The sequence below is a fragment of the Biomphalaria glabrata genome, chromosome 12 (assembly GCF_947242115.1).
Source record: "Biomphalaria glabrata chromosome 12, xgBioGlab47.1, whole genome shotgun sequence".
In the NCBI taxonomy this organism is placed as follows: domain Eukaryota; kingdom Metazoa; phylum Mollusca; class Gastropoda; family Planorbidae; genus Biomphalaria; species Biomphalaria glabrata.
In genome coordinates this window covers 38,597,916-38,617,572 of record NC_074722.1, presented here as the reverse complement: position 1 = coordinate 38,617,572, position 19,657 = coordinate 38,597,916, and the positions used below count along the sequence as shown (strand labels likewise).

The following is a 19,657-nucleotide window of genomic DNA, read 5'->3' as shown; positions in this document are numbered from 1 at the left end:
CTGTAACAACATTACAAACAAAAACAATTATTTTTTAGATAGACATAATGAAAGACAGACAAACATACCCATACATGTTTAGCCAGCAGAAAAACATCTTTCTCTATAATTCTAGTCTGGCTGCAAGTCGTCCATACATTGAGTATAGTTGATAGATAACTTCTTTAGTGTCTTGTAAATCTGTGCATAGCAAACAAACAAAACATATTTGTAGAATCATAGTAGTTACACATAAACTCAATTTTTTAACTGAATAAAGCTTAGCAGGATTTAATTTGTAGAATTCAAAGTATACCATCTTGATCCTTTCTCTTTCTTCTCAAACTTCATTTTGTGTACATATCTGAGGGCACGTGATGCATGATTACCTGATTAGGGAATAAATTCAAAAGATAACATTGCAATGTCTGTGAAGATTTACCATTTCTAAATACAACAGCAAACATTCATCTTAAAAAATATTATGGTGTTAATTTCTTTAAACAATATTTAGACAAAATACAAAAAATATTCAAATAAAGTTAAGTTTCTATGTAGTGAGTGGATGGCAAAATTCTCGTGCTCAAGAAAAAAATATTTCCTGTGTGGTATTGGATAAAGCTGAAATATAGCCTACTGCATTTTGTCTGTTTTTAACCTAATATTATAGAATTTTAACACTGAAAGTCCTATTTCATTCAGCCACTGGGCCTTTGTATAATTCTTAGGCACTAAAATCACTTAATTAAGAAAGCCTTCAGGATAGAAGACTTAAAAGTAGCAATTATACATAAAACACTGAACCATAATCTTCAAATACAAAAACAAAACCCAATAAAATACTCAGACACAAAGATAAAGGCACATTTCTTGTTCCATACGCTAGGGGCAAATTTGTATAAATGCTCCTTCTTCCCTAGAGCATGGAATGGGCTGCCTAAGTGAGTCACAAAACCTAAGACTTGGCAGAATTTCAGTCAATGATCAACATGCATGACTAGATTGACCTAGAAACATGCATAGGCCTTAATCATCTTTTTTAAAGTGACATCTGTAATTCATAAAATTAGATTAATTTTTACCATTTCAATTAGACCGATTTCTTAAAATTAAAAGAAATAATGGCGATACTTTTTCTAGTATAATGAAAAACCCATTGCAAATAAATCCCTTCCTACATTGAAAAGAGATAATATATACCTTAATATGAAATATACTTCAAAGAACTATAGAAGGTCTATGGAGGGACAGATACACAGGGAATGTGAGATTAGTGAAGCAATCTTATGCAATAGCTATTTAAGGAACAAAACCATTTCTATTTCTTATGACATTCTCTTTCAATGCAATGCAAAAACAATAATAATAATAACAATTCAATATGCATTTTCAGCATTACTTATAAAAAATGCATCTACATAATAGTAGTAATTTAATTTAATCAGCTTTGTGTAAAACACGATTTAGGCTAAATTAGAGCAAAACTGACATAAAACAAAGAAAAAAATAACATTTTAAATAAGTTTTCAACAAGAAGGTCATCATTTTTCTCAACTTAGTGAAAGAAAATTATTTTCCCTTTTGGATTTCAGTAAAATGTTACTATCATTCAATTTTGTTTTCTTCTGTTTTACTGGGCAGTGAAAAGTGAAACAAATCCTGTTAAAAAGATATTGAATGTGATTCTTCCTTTGCCCTGATTTTAAAAATATGAAAAAATTATTCAATTTACTTAGGCTACTTCAAAAGATTGGTTTAAAACAGTTTGACAAGGAAGATTGTTCTACTCTTAAAAAAACTTAGTCTGAAAGATAAAAGCCAGTATTGAGAAAATTCATTAAAATTATGTAATACTATACATACATTCTATTTATTATGCTTTTACTTTAATTTGTTCAAACTCCAATTTGCTTTGCAGTAACTAAACAACAAAATGAGACAATCCATTTCAGTCCAAAAGAGAACATCATTTTGCATGGCTACCTTTTTGTAAGAATACTTTCAAATTGAAATAGAAATAAACTTAAAGAATAATTTAGTTTTTGTTTTTTAACAAATCTGAACTAGTTATTGCAATATGTGTTAGTATTTTGTAAAGAATTAACTTGATATTGATTTGATTCCTGGCCTTCATGTGTGGCTCAGATATTGAGTCTGGCGGAACTGTTCTCACTAACAGAAGGGGCAAAGGTGAATAACTGGCGCCATAACCAGTAAGCTTCGAGCAGGAGGGGCTCATTAGCCATGGCTGGCTACCCACCTAGGAGAAGGAAAACTCTGAATTCAAACCTCTGTTGCCTTGCAGCTATACCCAATCATGGGAAAGGCTTTGGGAGTCAACCCTGAGGAAAAATCAGGAGCTGGCAACCTTAAGGCAGTTTGCAGCACCCAGTGCTACACTCTGGCAGAACCTGTAAGGCCACTGACCCCAAACTATATCGGCACTGCCGTTCCTTTGGATACATCAGCTGCGTGGAGTGGGGGGAACTGATGTGTGGGCGACATCGTTCCAACCATAACTAATGCCCAGGCACTCATCTCATAGTCGCTTCGCCACTAAAGGAGGCCATATATACATACTATTTCTAATGTGACAATACATACCAGGTTTGATGTGACAACATATATGTAGTGTATATTTATTATTAATTTTCTGCATGAGTCCAGTGTGCCAGAAGGTCATGTTCAGTGTGTGTGTCTATAGTATTTCAACAACTAGAGATGTACTTATATTTGTTCATTGTTGGCTGTAGCTTAATCTTGTTGAATAAAGCCAATATAGTGGTTTTCTAGTATTGGTTATTTTATTACAATATACTAGACTATTCTGCATAATTCTGGGGCTATGATGAAGATGCTGTCATTCATACAGATGGTGGTGACTGATAGTACCATTCGTACAGATGGTAGTGGCTGACAGTACAATTCATACAGATGGTGGTGACTGATAGTATCATTCATGTAGATGGTGGTGACTGATATTACCATTCATTCAGAATGTGGTGACCGATAGTGACATGCAGATGGTGGTGACTGATAGTACCATTAATGCAGATGGTTGTGACTGACAACTCCATTCAAACAGATGGTGGTGACTTATAGCACCATTCATGCATATGGTGGTGACTGATAGTACCATTCATATAGATGGTGGTGACTGACAGTACCATTCTTAGCAATTATACATTAAACACTGAACCATACAGATGGTGGTGACTGATAGTATCATTCATACAGATGGTAGTGACTGATAGTACCACTCATACAGATGGTGGTGACTAATAGTACCATTCATAAAGATGGTGGTGACTAATAGTACCATTCATACAGATGTTGTTGACTTAAAGAACCATTCATACAGAAGTTGGTGACTGATAGTATCCAGGGTTCACCCACCATTCTGAGATCAGGATTTCTGGAGATTTCCAGGAGTTTTTCAGGAGAAAATATTCAATTTCAGGAGCAGAAATAAATATTGAATTACCATAAACATGTATAAAAATGTATTTTTTTTTCCTTTTCAATTTAGCAAATTCAAAAGTAACTGATTAAAGAGTAAAAAAGTACTTGTAAACCAATAAGCCTATTTGCACTACTCTCTCTATATATTTTAGGAATTAATTAAAATCTCTAAAAACAAATTGCAATGTATAACACATTATCAATATCAGTTACCTATTTCAGCGGATATCACTTTCATTGATTGTTTTTATTAACAATAGCTGTCTTTAAATCTATAAAATCTAGCTCTGAATCATAAAGCTAGAAGTGAATTTGAAAGTAAAACCATGAATAGTTTAATTTTATATAGCAGCTTATACTATATAGACCATATTACACTATACTCTAAGCCCCATCTACTTCACAATCTAGCTAGATTTATAAAACTAAAACTAAGAGAGAGATTCCAGAATCTAAGTAGATATTCTATTAGATCTAGAATTCCAGAAATATAATGTATACCATATATCATATATAACATACTCTAAGGCCTCCACCCTAAACTAAAGACAGTAAAGTAGAATAGTAGGCCTTATATTCAATAATATTCAGTATATTGGCTATATCACTATCTATATATCTGTCTCTAGAGTCTATCTAGATTCTATCTCTATCATTAATAATCATATCTAGATCTGACTAGAGATCTACTAGTAGTAGTACTACTACTAGAAGTCGATAATTAGATCTAGATCTAAGATTGACTAGTCCACTAGATAGATCTAGATCATAGATAGTTCATACTGATCATAGTAGATCTAGTAGACTAGATACTAAGATATAGAGACAAGATCTACATCATATTATAATATACATAGAGTAAAGTGCGAAGTCCGAAATTATTAAGCCAGCAGGCAGGAATTTTCATGTTTGGATTTTTATAGCACCGTAACGGTCTGACCTATGAAAAAACTGATGGTATCTCTGAATTTCTCATCCTTTTTTCTATAAAAATAGATCTAATTTAATGTATCATTAGGCTTAGTTAAAATTAAATAAATGAGTTCTTAGTGACACTCTCATCTGATCTGACTCTAGTCTAGAATCTAGCTGCTAGATCTAGCTACTAGCTAGATGAACTCTAGACGATAAGAAAAAAATTTGATGCCACATTGTGTTCTAACAGGTTAATTTTGGAGACATTATATTTATGAGACATGGATACAATAACAAAAAAATATATTAATACTAATACAGCTTTAACATTTCAAGAAATATAAGAAGATGAAAAAAGACTTTAACACAAGTCTTTATTAACTGAGGTGGAAGGGATAATGGGAGTTAATATAAAAAAGTTAACCAGGATAAATATAATGGGCAATACTGATGAGCAAAATTGAGCATTGGTAGCTTCTACCATCTGATATAGAAACTTGACTATTAGCCAAATAGAACACTAAGATACTATCAAAGAAGAAAATTAAAAGGTACACCACACTCAGCTCCATAAATAAAAGGTACACCACACTCAGCTCCATAAATAAAAGGTACACCACACTCAGCTCCACAAATAAAAGGTACACCACACTCAGCTCCACAAATAAAAGGTACACCACACTCAGCTCCACAAATAAAAGGTACACCACACTCAGCTCCACAAATAAAAGGTACACCACACTCAGCTCCACAAATAAAAGGTACACCACACTCAGCTCCATAAATAAAAGGTACACCACATTCAGATCCAGAAATAAAAGGCACTCTACTCTCAGATCCAGAAATAAAAGGAACTCTACTTTCAGATCAAGAAATAAAAGGAACTCTACTCTCAGATCCAGAAATAAAAGGAACTCTACTCTCAGATTCAAAAATAAAAGGAACTCTACTCTCAGATTCAGAAATAAAAGGAACTCTACTTTCAGATCCAGAAATAAAAGGAACTCTACTTTAAGATCCAGAAATAGAAGGTATCCTACTCTCAAACCCACTTACTGTTTATTGTGAAATGCCATGGAAAGAGACTGAGCTAGTTTCAGAGTCATTTTGTTGAAGTCCACTACCTGTGGAGGACATGGCACAAGATAAAACAGTTTTTTACATGAAAAGAAGGTAGTGAAAGAACAGGACTAAATTTAAAGACTTTAAATAAAAGCATCAATAAATGTTAATTTATGGGTGTGATGCTAAATAATTCTGGACATATTTTTGTTTTTGTTATTAAATAATTTGGTCTTCATTATTTTTTTGTTCTAAAAAAATTCATGCCTTCCACTAGATCAGCCAAACCTACTCAAATACTTAGATCCACAATGATAGAGGCCCATATCTTACTCCATAGGCTAGGTCCTACAAGTGCTTCTTCTTCCCTAGTGCCAGTAGAGAATGGAATGGCTTGAATCAGCCAGTACAGGAAACCCAACCACTTAGCAGAGTTTAAGTCACAGATTAACATAAATGACTAGAAATGTGATGAATGTAATTATCTTCTTTTTTGAGATAACATCTGTAATCTATACAATATGATGTAAATCACTACAGTCTGTAAATGTCAAGCGGAGATTAAGAGTATTACTAAATAAGAAGGTTAATTAACTTAAGACATTTTATGAGCCTAAGAGACAGTCTCTGGATTTATCCTAAGTTAATCAACTTGACATACTTTTAGATCAATTATTTCAGACCTTTGAAAGCTTTGAAATTGATCCGATTCTTTTTTATTTTCTTGTCTATGTGTTGATTCTTTTAGCAATCTTTAAATCTGATGACAATAATTTATAATTATTAATTTGATATTTACCTGTGTTTAACTGTTGTGGTCAGCTTTATGTCCAGAAGAACTTGAATCATATACCTCTAGGTTGTCCACTGACTGGGTTCTGTAGATAGCAAATGGTACTTGCCTACCTGTCGACATAAGACTTCGTACAGGTGACCATACATCTGGTACTTCCTGACAGTAGCTTTCTTCACTAGAATCTGGGGATAAAAAGTTCAGGGATTTTATAAAATATATTCAGGCATGACAGATAACAGCCATGGACCTAGAGTTGTTGTTTTTTAAATTTGAATAAGAAAATTTCCTAATCTCAGGATTCCCTTTGAGTATTTTTTTGTTGAAGAAATTAAAGACGGATCATTATGTTGATCAAATGTCACCTACATCAGTAACAGGTTAAATAGCTAGCTAGGGAAACTGTAGGCATAGTTAGTCAAATTAATGAAACATCGATATAAATGATTTGCATAACCACAAGGACGGAAGAATTGATGACGCGCGGTGGTTGAGTTCATAAGCACTAGGGTCCTGGGTTTGAATCCCAGTGAAGACTGGGAGTTAGAATTTCGGGCACTCATGAGTCCACACAACTCTGATGGGTACCTGACTTCAGTTAGGAAAAGTAGAGGCGGTTGGTGCTGGTCACATGACATCCTGCTCTTTAATCATCATCTGCCCTATAGATCACAAGGTCTAAAAGGGGGGAACAATAAATAAGTCATCCCATCTCCAGTAGAACAACCTTGATGCCACCTCCAGAGAGAGTTAAGTATATTAAAACTACAAAAATAAGGAATTTAGAAGGAAAAATAAGTGCCCCTTTCAATTAATAAATGACTAATGCTATATATAGTAACTTTGACTTTGAATAGTCATAAAGAATATTGGTTAAGCTAATTTTTATATAATGTAGGTTTGAAAATATTTCATTGGTTGAATTCAAACTTGGAATTTTATTTCAAAATGTATGCAGCCTTTGAGTTTGTTTATAGTTCAATTACTCATCACCGCGGAAGCGCATAACATATATCACAGTACTGTAGTCTGGACTACTGTCTTTTAATGTTGCCATGTCTGGATCTGCATCATCAAGCTAGAATTTTATACACTCTAGATTAATACTTGGGCTTAACCAGGATTTGTTTAGGTCAGAGTGAATAGAATAAACAAGAAATAGACTCATCTGAGTCACAAGAAAGACAATGCCTATTCCAAAAATATCAACGTCTAGTCTTTCACCTCAGAATCAGACACAACAGAATGAGACAACATATGTTTCAGAAGCTAAAAATTGGAACTATCAAAATCTGCCCATGTGGAGTATCACCAGAGAATGCTGATCATGTCCTTCAAAACTGCATACTTTATCAAGAGGCCCAATCAAGACACTAGCCCCAAAACTCATTAGTTATTAACTTGGGGGAGTTACCACCTTCTACCAAGCGTGTCTCCAGGTGGCGGATAGAGGAAAGACCCTTAGATATAAGGGTTAGCTGTGAATAGCAAATAAACAGCCGCGGACCAACTGGTTTGCAGTCATGGAGGATGAGATGAAGCATTCCAGTGGTTAGAATATTTACTAAAAACATCTCAGAAATCCATGGAAATGATTGCAAAAAGCGAGTATAGGGCGCTCTAACTCTAAACCCGGGTAGATGAAACTCGTTAGCTAGGGATAGCAGTTCATCTAGGAGAGAAAACTCCAAAAATAAACACCCGCTGCCTTGCAGATGATCTTGGATGATCAAAGGCTATGGGAGCACACCCAGAAAGAAAAGCAGGCTGAAGTTGGAGTCAATGGGCCTCCTGGCGCATAACACATTGACACGCAACCTCATCTATGTTGGAGTTCAGTAACCATTCTAATGGATGTGGCGTCCTGCCTGTGGAATCCCACTGCGCAGGTAGGGGGCCGGGCTCTCCGCCTCGAAGGAGCAGGGACAAGAAAGTAAATACTACTGGCCAACACTCCAAGACCAAAAGTCTAAAAATCTTAAATGGAACGCAGAGGGCATCCAAAAGAAAAAAGAAGCTCTAAAAATATTTCTGCATGAGAAAGAAATTGATGTAGCTTGCATCCAAGAAACTCATTTGAACAGTAATCTTCTTTTCTCCATTAGAGGCTACACCTGCATCAGACAAGATAGAGAAATCAGACCCAAAGGAGGAATCCAAACCCTCATTAAAAATGACATCCCTACCACAGACATAACTATGCCCAACTCCTCAGAATCAGAAATAATGGGAACTAAGCTAATTCTCCCAGATAGAAATATTAATCTATTTAACTGCTACTTTCCACCAGACAAGGAAATAGAGATTGACCACATACAAATACCTGACCAAGAAGACTGTCTAATCTTAGGAGATATGAATAGTCACTCTCAGAGCTGGGGATACCCAGACCTAAATGCCAGGGGAGAAGAAATTGAAGAATGGCAAGCAGAGAACAGACTTATCTTGCTTAATAAACCTGAGGATAAACCAACTTTTTTCTTAAGAGCCTGGCTAACATCAACCACTCCAGATCTAGCCTTTGCAACTGACAACTTATCCAAAAAGTGCACAAGAGAAGTTGCAGACCAGCTAGCCACCAGTGACCACAGACCCATATTGATCAGTATCGATACCTTCTTCAAAATATCAGAAAACTCCACCATCCCCAACTGGCACCTATTCTCAAAGCTCACAGACCTATACACAACTTCAATAAACTGCAAATCAAATCAGGTTAATAAGTCATTCTTAGCTTTCTCCAAAGCAATCCTCCTAGCAGCTAAGGAATCAATTCCCAGAGGAGCAAGAAAAGATTATATCCCCAACTGGTCTGATCACCTTCAACAACTCCACACTGCCACTATTGAAGCCAGAAACACAGTAGAAAATAACCCTTGTATAGAAAATAACATAAATCTAAAAGCAGCTAACGCAGTTTTCAGGAAAAATTACCTTTCCGCCATGAGGAAAAGTTGGCATGAAAAAACAGAACAACTAAACGTAGATAGAGACGGCCACAAACTCTGGCGTATAGCCAAATGTCTCAACCAGGAAGAAAACAGAACAACTCCTATAGTAATAGAAAAGGACAACAAACCCCTGAAAGGCCAAGAAGCAGCAAATGAATTCATTAAGTTTTTCCAAAGCGTAGGACAAATACAAATTAATGAAAGTAGAAATAAAGATGTAAGCTCAGAAATACAAGATAAAATTAAAGAAAACAATCCAGCTTACTCCTTGGGAATGACCACTAATCTTAAAATGAAGGAACTAGATGAATCCCTAAAAGTCCTCAAACAAAAACAAGCCCCGAGCCCAGACAAAATATCTAATGACATGCTTCTTAACTTGGGTCCTCAAGCCAAAAGAAAACTGCTACAAATATTCAATGCTAGCTGGAAATCTGGCAGAATTCCAAACATCTGGAAAAAAGCCATTATGATACCTATACTAAAGCACGGCAAACCAAGAAATAAACTGGATAGCTACTGTCCCATCAGCCTCACTAGCTGTACTTGCAAACTGATGGAAAGAGTGATAAATAGAAGGCTGACATGGAACCTTGAGTCAAATAACCTACTCACTGAAGCCCAGGCTGGCTTTAGAAAAGGCAGATCAACAGAAGATCAAATCGCCTTCATCACACAAGAAATAGAAGACGGCTTTCAAGAAAAGAAACCAACAACAATTGTGTGGGTTGACTTAGAAAAAGCATTTGACAAAGTCTGGGAACAAGGTCTCTTGCTCAAGCTAATCCAGCATCACATATCCCACAGAATGTACAACTGGATAAAGGAATATCTAAATAATAGAAAAATTTTAGTTTGCATGCAAGGACAAAGAAGCCACACAGTGGGTATAAAAAATGGCATCCCCCAAGGAGGAGTCCTATCCCCAACACTGTTCCTAATATTCATAAACAATCTAAATCAAAACCTACCAAGAAAAGTTAAAAGCAGCATGTATGCAGATGACCTTGCCTTAATTAGCACAGAAGAATATGTAGGAACATCGAAATTTCGATTACAGGATGCTCTCGATAAACTCAATAATTGGTCCAAAGACTGGGGCATGTCCATTAACACAAAAAAGACAACATATACCATATTCTCACTGTCAACAAAACAACAAACAATAAAATTAACATTAGATAAGGAAGCTTTAGAAAAAAATGACAGCCCTACATATCTTGCAGTCACCTATGACCCGAGACTAACCTGGAAAAACCAAATAGATAAAACACAGAGTAAAGGCATCCGGAGACTATCCCTCTTGAAAAAATTAGCTGGCACAGATTGGGGAGCTAATCACAACATCCTGAAAAAGACCTATACCAGTTATGTAAGACATGTACTAGAATATGGTGCCACAGCATGGTGCTCAGCAGCCCAAACCAACCTAAGAAAAATAGACAAGGTTCAAAATATTGGTCAAAGGATAATGACAGGAGCAATCAAAACAACACCCATAAGAGCTATGGAGGAAACCGCTGCCCTGATCTCTCTGGATGAAAGAAGAGAAATAAAAATCCTTTCCCAATTCACTAAATTGGAAACCTTGGAGAGACACCCACTCAGAACAAAAATACATAAAACTGGCACAAAAAAACGTCTCAAAAGGAACAATTTCATACAGGAATCTCTAAACCTAAAAAAGAAACATCAACTTGAAAAAATTACTCTGGAATCCTGGATACACTATAATGAATCTCCACCCTGGGATGAAAGCCCTCTTCCTACTATAAGGGACCATATTGAAAACATAAAAAGAAAATCTGATTACAGACCAACAGAGGAAATAAAGAACTGTTTTCTACATACCAATTACCCTAGCAATCAGTGGATCAGAGTTTACACGGATGGCTCATCCCATAAAGCCACCACAAATGGAGGAGCTGGAATACTTATCGAATGGCCAGATGGAGGAAAACTAGAAAATTCCATTGCAACTGGAAAGCTCTCTGACAGTCACAGAGCAGAAAGGGAAGCACTAGCTGCTACCATGCTAGCAAATCATCCAAGTTCCCCTCACAGTCAAATTGTCTTGCTAACCGATGCAAAAACAACCCTCCAAAGCTTGCAAAACTCTGATTCCTCTTATATTAAAAACCTCAGAACAGCACTTACAAAGCTCAACAACAACAGCAAAAAAACTGTTATTCAATGGATACCAGCCCATATACAACTAGAAGGAAATGAGAAGGCTGACACACTCGCCAAGAGTGGGAGAACTAACTCTCAAATAAACTCTGCACTTTATCCAGAAGAAATGAAGAAATTAATTGTAAACAAAATAAATGAGAAATGGACGAGCTCTCATCCAAATCACAAGAAAGATGAAGCTTACTATAAGCTATCCCGACAAGACCAACGTCTAATCTTTCTCAGGACCGGACACAACAGAATGCGACAACACATGCACCGGAAGCTCAAAATTGGAGCCAGTGAAATCTGCCCATGTGGAGTATCACCAGAGAATGCCGACCACGTCCTCCAAAACTGCTCTCTTTACCAAGAGGCCCATATAAGACATTGGCCCCAAATCACCCCAATAGAAAGAAAACTATATGGAGAGCTCCCTGATTTGGAAACCACTGCGCAGTTCATCTCATGTATTGGTCTAGTCATATGAACACTCCAACATAACAATGAGAACAATGAAGAAGAAGAAGAAGAATTAGTTATTAAGAGTTACGAGCAAAGTAATCATTCTTACAAAAAGTTGTCAGCTTCATAAAGGAGGAATTGTCTTTTTTTTTTTTAACTTTTTTTTATGTTACTTGCATACTTAGAATGAGAACAATAAACTGACCTAGACAAGAATAGTGAAAGAAAGAGGGACAGAAGGAAAAAACAAGAGAGACATAGAGTGAGGACAATGGAAAATTCAAGCTAAACTAAGCAACAAGACCTAAAAGACAGTGGTCTATGTCTAGCAGAATAGAACAAACTAAATGTTGATGACTAGCGTGTGCCTGTGATAAGTCAGCTTCTGGAAATAAAAAACAGACTAGCAGCAAACACCTAAACCTTTTGCAACTCAACATCTTAGGCCTACAAAACAAGACAACAGAACTCCAACACATACACAAGAAGCATGATATACACATAGCGCTATTGCAAGAAACACTACTGCCCAAGAAAAAAATAAACATCACAGGCTACACACAGTACAGATGCCTTTGCACCAAATGCCAGGGAATTATGACCCTCATAAGAAACGACACACAAGCCACAGTAAAACAAATACAGAACACTACAGATATCGACATGCAGGAAATACTTCTATGGAGAGGAGGAACAAAGTACACCATCAAAAACTACTATTGCCCACCATCATCAACAGCAGAAATAGACATACAACTACCACACTACACAAGGACAATAATAGCTGGCGACGTCAATGCACACACACCTTCCCTAGGCTATCCACACTACAACAAGCGTGGCAAAGAAATATAGGATGTAACAAATGCCTCTAACCTACAACTTCTGCAAAACAAAACTTTACCTCCAACTTTCCTCCACAGAGCACACAACACAACTAGCAGACCTGACCTAACTTTTATCTCTACAGACATTACCGACTCTTCTAAAATAAAAGTGCTTGAAGACATAGGTAGTGACCACAGGCCTATACTCCTCAATATTGGAACGCCAGGTAGATACCAATCCAACAAAACAACTAGATGGAACTATAAAAAAGCTAACTGGGCAGCTTTTTCACAAGAAACAGACACAAGACTATCAAGCATAATTGACACAGACGTCAAATCAACCTACACAACTATAGTCTCCAACATCTTACAAGCAGCAAAAAAACACATCCCTCGAGGCCAAGTTAAGAAATACAAACCTTTTTGGACACCTGAATTAGATAAATTAGTAAAAGAAAGAAACATGGCCAGGAAGACTATAGAAAAAAAACCTACTAGAGAGAACAAGACAACATACAACAAATTGACAGGGCTTATAAGATACAAAATTAAAACAGAAAAAAAGAAAAAGTGGATCACAACATGCGAACAACTAGATCTAAACAAGGATGGTCGAAAGGCCTGGACCCTTCTGCACCGGTTAACAGGAAAGAAACAAATAACAAACCCCCAACCTATAAAAGGCACTGACAACATAATAACAGAAAACCTTAAAAAGGCTGAAACCTTCAATAAATATTTTGCCAGCATTAACAAGTCAAAGCCAAGAAAACAACTGGACCAGGCCTTCAGTAATATCTTAAAGAAAGAAGAAAAAGCTCCAACAGTCAACTGTCAGATCTTTGACACTCCCTTCACTCTACATGAGCTCAATACTGCCCTAAAAAGCCTCAAGTCAAGAAAATCCCCTGGACCCGATAAAATAACAAATGAAATGATTCGGGGACTAGGACCACAGGCCCAAAACTGTATACTTAACTTTATCAACCATACATGGAAAACTGGAGACATACCACAGGAATGGAGAACTGCAAACATAATACCCATTTTAAAGAAAAATAAACCACCTGGAGACTCAAAAAGTTATAGACCAATATCTCTAACATCCAATATTGGCAAAATGGCAGAAAAAATGATCAATAACCGACTTTATTGGTGGCTAGAAAGTACTTGCTCACTCCACAATGCACAAGCTGGCTTCAGGAAAGCAAGTAGAACAGAAGACCACCTCTTTCGTTTTATCCAGGACACAGTAGAAGGGTTTCATGAAAACAAGCACACTACAGCAGTGTTTATAGATTTGCAGCAAGCCTATGATAGAGTGTAGAGAAAAGGTCTATTTTTGAAGATGAAAAAAATGGGCATCCATGGAAAAATGTACAGCTGGATCAGGGCATTCTTAAAAAACAGAACCATCCAAACCAGAATCGAAGGTGTCATCTCTAGTAAAAAAAGTTTGGAAGAAGGACTACCACAAGGTTCAGCCCTTAGCTGCACTCTCTTTCTGACCTTTTAATTTGGACTACAGAGAAATATCCAGTGCTGACTAGATCCAAACTAAATAGAGCCCTCACAACTATCTCCACATATTCAAAATTATGGAAAATGGAAATAAACAAAGAAAAGTCAGTTTATTCAATCTTTAGCCACAGCAACAAAACAGCAAAAAGAAACTACATCCTAAAAATAGACTCTCAGCTAATAAATAAAGAAGGATGGCTGCCTGGTCGTGCGGTTTGCACGCTGGACTGTCGTTCAGATTTATCGATGGTCCCGGGTTCAAACCCTGCCCGCTCCCATCCCCCGTCGTCCTGCGGGAGGTTTGGACTAGGAAGTAATTATCTTCAACTCTGAAGGAACATCCGAAACATGTAAAACATTTTACAAACATAGAAGAAAATCCAACATATCTTGGTGTAAAACTAGACCAAAGACTGTCTCTAAAACACTTTATGTCAGATTTAAAAGAAAAGGCATCACAAAGATTAAACATAATAAAACACCTAGCAGGAACATCCTGGTGAGCTGAAAAGAAAACCTTAAGACAGTTATACACTGGATATGTCAGATCTGTAATGGATAACTGTCTCTCCATACAAGTAGCTGCCAACAAAACCTATCAATCATCATTAGATACAATCCAAAACCAAGCCTTGCGGCTAATTAGTGGAGGTATGAGAACTACTCCCACAGCAGTCTGTGAAATAGACTCCAATATTGAACCTCTTAAGTTAAGGCGCAACAGAGCAGCATTAGAAGCTATTGAGAGATACAGAAGGTTGGAGGAAATATAGGAAAAACAACCAAAAAAAAGCAAAGGACTCTGATCCAACTTACTGACGAACTAGCCCTAAAACACCACATACCCAATAACAGAGAAAAAATTACCAGGTTTTCAAACATTACACCCGGACTAAACTACAAACAACCAACCATCAAAACACATTTACTAAATAACACCTTAACAAAAGAATCAAATCCACTGGAGCTCAAAGTAGGCACGCTTGAAACAATCGAAAGCTATCAAAAAACAGCTTTCCATATTTATACAGACGGATCGGCTTTCAAAGCTACCATCAATGCTGGTCTTGGTGCCTTCCTGGTCTTCCCTAAAAATAAACACTTTGAGATAAGCGCACCCTGTGGCGATTACTGCTCAAACTTCCAAGCCAAAATTGAGGCAATTACCATAGCACTTCAGACAGTGGAAAACAAATTATATGAAGGAGTGCAACCACCATCAGATATTGTTGTCTTTACAGACTCCCAATCTACTCTGCAAGCACTTAACAGCAGCACCTCAAACAGCCCAAGAGAGTTGACAACACTCATTGTGATAATCGACCAGATGATATCAAAATTAAATATCAATATCACACTACAGTGGATCCCTGGACACATTGGCATCATGGGAAATGAAAAGGCAGATAAGCTATCAAAGGCAGGTTCATCTATGGAACAACCAGATAGACCTGTTAACTACCTCACCCTAAGGTCAATGTTAGTCAACAATCACAAAGAGGAGTGGCTCAACCAATGGGCATCAGGAAACACAGGCAGAGCCATGTACAGAGAAATGACTACGCCTAACAAACTGGACAGTATTAACTTCCTCCCCGCAAAGAACAACCTACAATCTTCCAACTAAGAACAGGACACACACCACTATTAAATTACCACCTGAAAAAATAAACTCCACACAACTACCCCTTTGCAGACACTGCGCCAACCCCTTTGAAACCGTAAACCATATCCTCTTTGAATGCCCCTCCCTAATCCACCTAAGGCAGACCCTACTTCCACTACAGCCCAACATAACCAACAGCACACTTTTTTTCCTTGGCAAAGTCTGCAAAAGAGCTCACAGCTCAGCAGCAATAAAGCTGGCTAGAAGAAGAAGAATGTGAAAAGTGAAATAGAACTAACAGTATTGAGATATGTGCCTGTAAATGTGCAGCTATTTAATAAGCTTTGTTTATTTTTAATTTTGCTTGTTACATTTCTTTCTTATTAGAGGCTCAATGTATTGAGAAACTATATTGTGATCTTATATTTCTGTATTACAACATTGTTTCTTTATAAAATCAACTTGTCAGGATGTAACCTTATAAATTGAGAGCTTTAATTCATTCTTCTTCTAGCCACATTTTTGTTGCTGAGCTTTAAGCTCTTTAGCTGCCCACTTTTCCTCATTTAGACCTTGTGATCTATAAGACAGATGATGTATAGGTCATCTGTTTCTGTGGCCCACAGTTAATGAGGGTATCATGTGGCCAGCACAATGACCAATGGCCTTTACATTTCCCCAACTATTTCCAGGTACCCATTACAGTTTTGTTGACTCAGGAGCGCCCTTAAAATCCTGAAATTAAAAACCCAGTCATCACTCGGATTCAAACTCGAGACCCCTCAGTTTGAAAGCCAAGTGCTTTACCACTTAGTCACCACAACCTGTCCCATAGAAAAAAATGTGCTGTTTACTTTTTAGCTGTTCTACGCTGCCATACAGTCTTGGTTATTTTGTGGAAATTGGTTCTGTCTGCGATGAATTAACTTCTGTGAAATTTCCTTTATTAATTCACTATTGTGTTTATTATATTTCTAAGTAAAAAGAGAGAATGGTGTCAGATCATGTCTCAGTGGTTCAAGTGTAGTTACATAAATAATTTAGTGCTCTTGCCACTAGCCTGGAGCATAAAATTGAAAAAATTTCAGTAACTCAATGAAGTCTCATACAAACTAGAAAATCTTGATGAATTTTATTTTTATTTAATGTACATAATCCAGCTCAGGCTTTAGAACAGTCACAAAAACAGTGTTTCTTGTTTTAAACACCAAAGAGTTTTTTTTAATATTTGGCATGTTCAATAGAAGTGGAAGAAAGAGAGAAAGAAAAATATTGTGGGGTAATAGGTTGAACAAATTTGCTTCTTTAATTCTTAGTTATTTTTTTGTTGCCAGTTTCAACGTGATGCTAAATGCTGAAACAATGAACAATGCATACATATAGCATATGTGAAGCACTAGGGTCCACATTTTTATAAGAGAAATTAGTGAATTATATAAACACAATGAGGGACTGTAACAAGCAGGGCAATAACCAGTAACCCCAGAAACAGTCTTTATATATGCAATATATATATGCATCATTCAGTTTCGAAGTGAGACTGCAATCTGTGTTTTCAGTTAACCAGGAGATTATTGCAAGCTTCATTCAAAGACCAATGTCTGAGTACCACTCATGGAATCAAAGTTTTAGACAGTCGTACTTACATGAGGTTGAGTGAAGAAACATGAAGTCAATCTTAAAAAGAAATTTAAAACAAAAATCTAACATAAAATGGAAAAAAATCTTACAGTCTGTACTTTGTCTTGTGTTAAACGAACAGCCAAAAGAAGAAAGCAAAAGCTTCATCAGCTTGACACCACATCAGGTCCACATCTTTTAGTGCTGATCCCTTGATGTACATGACTCTATCAGACCTCTATTAGAAGACTTGCTTTCTGGTTTCCAACTCACGGGGACACAGCAGAATTACATCTCTATTCTTGAAAAAAAAAAAGGTATATAAGGTTAAGCATTCTGATAGCTGAATTGAACATTTTTAAGTTTCTTGGGTTAAATTTTTTCTTTACAACTAATCAAGTTTTCAGTTCAATTTCTTTTGAAATATAGACAAATGGTCAACATCTTAACAAACTATATTTATTACAACTGTTTCTTATTGCTTTAAACTCAGATCTCAAAAGTGAAGTTTAGGAGATAGGTACTTGCAATCTATGAGAGATGATATAAAGCTCTTCTGTTTATGTGGTAATGGTTAACAAGGGTGTCATGTGGCCAGCAAAATGACCAACTTATTTCAGGTACCCATTAGAATTAGGTGGATACCCCCTTTTGCCAGCACTGCTGAGGAAATGTATGTATTCCTATTCATTTTTTATTGATAAATTCTTAAAGTACAATGAGTAAAGATGTGAATACACTTAAAATAAAACCAAAACCTTCCACTTTAATTTTTGGCCTAAAGTGACACTTTTTGTCAGCAGTACTGGAGAAACACTCATATTATATATATAAATATATATATAACATATAGTTCGTCCATCGTGGTTCGATGATGACCACTTTGTCATCCAGGGGGCTGAGGGCTTTGCACTGGGGTTTTATGCCTCCTCATGTGGCTGGTGAGACCTATGTGAGCCCAGAATATTCGGACGCACACTGGGCAGGTTATTCCAGCTGGAGCTAGTGTCGTTTGCCTTGCTTTTCTTTTCTGGCGTTTTTCTTCTGCCAGCGTTGTTCTTTTTTTCTCAGCAACCTGTGCGCCAGGTTTTCACAGCACGACGCCATGATGCTCTGTCATGTGCCTCTGTCTCCCAGGTGCCTGGGTCTATGCTGAACGCCTTCAGAGAAGCTTTGAGGGTGTCCCTGAAGCGCTTTCTTTGACCACCTTGAAAGCGCTTTCCTTCACTTAGTTGGCCATACAAGAGTCGTTTAGGGATGCGGTGGTCTTCCATTCTGTTAATGTGACCTGCCCATCGCAGCTGGGACTGCATCAGGATTGTGTGGATGCTTTGCAGACACACTCTTCGAAGAACTTCTGTATCTGGTATTTTGTCTTGCTATTTGACATTTAGTATTTTTCTCAGAGATGTCATGTGGAAGTGGTTCAGTTTCTTTGCATGTTTACTGTACACTGTCCATGTTTCTGAGGCCAATGTAGGGAGGATGACGGCTCTATAGACCCCTAGCTTTGTGTTTGTGGTGATGCCACGTCTGCTCCAGACAGTTTTAGACAGCCATAGGATGCACTGGCCTTGGCGATACGCAGATCGATTTCACTATCGATTTTTCCATTCCTGGAGAGTGTGCTGCCAAGATATGTGAATTTGTCCACTGCGTTTATATCCTGTCCATTTATAGTGACGCTTGGATCCAAGTAGGCTTTCCCAGGAGCAGGTAGATATAAGACTTCAGTCTTGTTCGTATTGATGGTAAGGCCGAAGTCTGAGCATGCTCTTGAGAAGTCACTGACGATGCTCTGCAGATCGTTTTCAGAGCAGGTATTTAGGGCACAGTCATCAGCAAATAGCAAGTCTCTGATTACTGCTGCATTTGTTTTTGATTTTGCTTTAAGCCACCTCGGGTTGAATAGGCCACCATCAAATCTGTATGATATATTTATCCCGTTATTTTCTCTATTTGTGAATGCATCTGTCAGCATAGCGGAGAACATGATACTGAACAGTGTAGGTGATAGGACACAGCCTTGTTTTACCCCGTTTGATACTTCGAAGGGCTTATATATATATATATATGTTCCATCAAAAGACAAGATAATTACTTTGCAATTCTTATGTCAATCTAGTCGTGCAAGTCAATCAGTGAATTACTCTGCTAAGTCATTGGTTTCCCTTGCTGATTCAGGCAACCCATATGAGGTAGGCATTAGAGTTTAGTGGACTCTAAGGCATCCTTGATTCCAGAAGTTCAAAACACAGTCTTCACCTGTATTTGAACTCAA

General features: G+C 37.0%; 1 protein-coding gene across 13 annotated transcripts in view; it reads right to left on the bottom strand.

Moving 5' to 3' along the window:
- The window catches only part of LOC129922014 (peptidyl-glycine alpha-amidating monooxygenase B-like), a 72,428-nt gene that overhangs the window by 40,401 nt on the left and 12,370 nt on the right, over positions 1 to 19,657 (bottom strand). For 7 of the 13 annotated variants that reach the window (XR_008773959.1, XR_008773956.1, XR_008773957.1 and 4 more), the window contains 4 exons: positions 17,487 to 17,677; positions 6,218 to 6,396; positions 296 to 368; positions 69 to 180 (listed from right to left, as the gene is read on the bottom strand). The exons of 4 other annotated variants lie outside the window; for them this stretch is intronic. The gene's annotated coding sequence lies outside the window, so the exon portion shown is untranslated. Of the gene's footprint in view, positions 1 to 68; positions 181 to 295; positions 735 to 769; positions 1,111 to 2,583; positions 2,877 to 6,217; positions 6,397 to 17,486; positions 17,678 to 19,657 lie in introns of those variants that run through there. 2 more of the 13 variants (XR_008773964.1, XR_008773963.1) reach the window with 2 other exon arrangements.